At 32.9% G+C, this 2,763-nt stretch overlaps 1 long non-coding RNA gene across 1 annotated transcript; it reads left to right on the plus strand.

The window, feature by feature from the left end:
• Positions 1–212: 212 nt before the first annotated feature.
• LOC135130351 (uncharacterized) lies at positions 213–1,003 on the plus strand. The gene is made up of 2 exons (XR_010280742.1): positions 213–362; positions 606–1,003. It is a non-coding gene; the product is annotated as an uncharacterized LOC135130351 (long non-coding RNA).
• Positions 1,004–2,763: the final 1,760 nt, after the last annotated feature.

Consider the following 2,763-nt stretch of genomic DNA (forward strand, 5'->3'; position numbering starts at 1 on the left):
CAAGAAAATGTGAAAACAAATAAAAATAAAATAACATTGTCATGTTATATATGTATTTAACACAAAATGAGATTTCTTTATTGTAACCTACTTTGTTGGGAATTTTGTAGAAATATTTTTCAAACATTTCTTTTTATTTTCACTTTAATATATTTAGTAAAATTGTAAGTCAATAATAGTAAAGTATGGACGTTAACAAAAGTTTTATTTCTCTTTTCAAATTAGCCAAATACACTGACGTCATCCGAGGTCATCAAGATGGCAGCGTTTGACAACTAGCCTGTTTTCTCATAAGAGTCAATGCTAACATTTTCGGAATTCATTTAAATTTGAGAGCGTGTCAACTGTGTTTTTATAGTTTGGTAAGTTTGTTACAGTTTCTAGACTGTATAGATATCTGTAAAACGCACCATAACGTTTGAATATGCTTAAAAAATAATGTTTCCCAATGTGATGTACAGGTTAACTTCGCTGCATCTTATATTATTTGTTTTGCAAATTAATTCTTTGTTAATGTACATCAATGTTTTTTAAATACACTAGCATCTTAATATTATAATATTTTGTATTTTAGGAGAAAATGCCTAAATTTTGTGCTGTTGTAGGTTGCGCGAATCGAAGTACCAGAAATGCGGACAAATTTTATTTTCCTTTCGCAGCAATTAGCAACAATAAAGGTAAATATATACAGGATGGGGAAAAAAGGCGGAAGCTTTGGTTAAAAGCCTTGAAACGAGTGGATTTAACGAAGCCAAAGTAAAGTATTCCTATGTTTGTTCAGATCATTTTATTTTGGTACAGTAACTACCTATTAGATTTACAGTTTTTAATAAATTACTACATTGGTGCTCTTTTAGGTAAACCTGCAGATTTGTCGGATGTGGACCATCCTGATTATGTTCCATCACAAAATTTAGGATATCAAAATAAATCCACTCGTAATACTTGTAATGTTGAAAGACAAAAATAGAGAAAACTGAATAAATGCCTCTAGACTTTTGAATGCACAAATTTCATTGTGGGTTATTTTACTTATTCCAAAAATAAAAAAGTTTAGAATGGTATTCATTGTTATGGTAGGGACATCGTCTAAACACAAATTAAAATCACTTGCACTCATTATATAAGGATCTACGCCGTTTAAATTGTTTAACTTTTGCACATATCTGCTTTTCTCTTTGACGGAAAGACATCGTGCATAATCACTTAAATTATCCATACTTTAAAAACAAATTACACACCTTCACTTAAACCCGTCACCCTCAAAACGAAAATATTAATTTCCGATTTACCGCTTAAAACACACGAATGTATTTTGGGTGACGAGGAATTCAGACCAAAACAGCGTTCTGTATTTTTATTTTTATTATGTATTTTTAAACTCAAATCGCCAAAAAAGCACCCTGATACACAGAAAAGATATGAAAGAAGCTATTCACGTGTTTATTTTCTAGATAAATACCCACACTTTTAAATAAAATGCGAAAATGTTAACATTGTCACTTATGGAGTTTCACGGCGCTTGTCAAACGCTGAGTTCCCGCCACAGCGTGACGTCACGTGTTATTGGCTAATTAACATTAATAATAAATAGTTTTAAAAAAATACGGTTTTAACGGTAAATGGCACACACGATTTTTGTAACTACCACCAAGAGTAAGATTGCACTCAAATTTTGTAACATATGGCAAAATTTAGAGAGTAGAGTGGACCTCTACTACTCCATATTGGCAAATCATTGTACTGTCATCCGAATTACACACCTTTGCAAAATTTCGAATCGATACGATAATTAGATGTAGGTTAAAATCAACTTCGTAAATTTGTTTACTTCCTCTTGTCTTGTTAAAGCTCGTTTACTGTCGTCTGAATTAACTCGGTAAATTAGCCTTTACACGCACCCTGCCTGTAAAGCGTTACCGTGGCAGCTTTACAGGCACCGTGCCTGTAAAACGTTATCATGACAGCACCGGAATCAAACACATTCGCTGCGTCGGCCTTTTTCTTAATCTCACTAATACTGTGCTAATACTAACGTTAAAATCACCTTCAAACTCTTCATCTTCATCGAATTCCACAATTAACAGAGCTCAGAAACAAAATTAAACTATTTAAATTATTAATCGAATTTACAAATTGACAGTTCCGTTATTTTCAAACAATTCAATTTTCCATAGTTACCGGGGCAAACTATGAAAAATGACTATAATTTCTATGACTGTAATTTCAAGTAAAATTTCTAGAGATGCCAAAGTTGTTCATTATCAGGATTTTCAGCAAGAGGAAGTAAAACGTTGTACGCGGCTCGCTTGCAACTAGCCTTTACTGGGGCTCACCGGATTACAGAGCTCGCTCCTACGTCGCTCGCCCTGCAAACATTCCGGCTCGCCCGTAAAGGCTAGTTTACTAAGCTTGCCACGTAAATAACTATTACATAGTTTGTGATAAGTGAAGCTAATGTAAGCATGTTAATATTGGCAACGATACTTTTTAAAACTACAAATAAAAATGAAAAATTTATCTGTGAATTTTCTATACAAATTGTCCAAATAATATTGACGTTAGAAAAAATCAGCAGGTTTCTCTCGTGGAACCACTTTAAAATACATACGTCTATACTTTAATCTCCTGCTTAACTTGGTATATATATATAAAGAATTCAGTTATTCACTGATATTTTAATCCTCGCGTGCGATAAAGTTAAGTTGAGTGTTTGTGTCCTATGCACTTTTATAATGCAATCATTGTTGCTTCTGCACTTAT

Source organism: Zophobas morio, unplaced genomic scaffold (assembly GCF_036711695.1).
Source record: "Zophobas morio isolate AGI-343-1 ecotype UQ-CSIRO unplaced genomic scaffold, CSIRO_AGI_Zmor_V1 ptg000017l, whole genome shotgun sequence".
NCBI lineage: Eukaryota > Metazoa > Arthropoda > Insecta > Coleoptera > Tenebrionidae > Zophobas > Zophobas morio.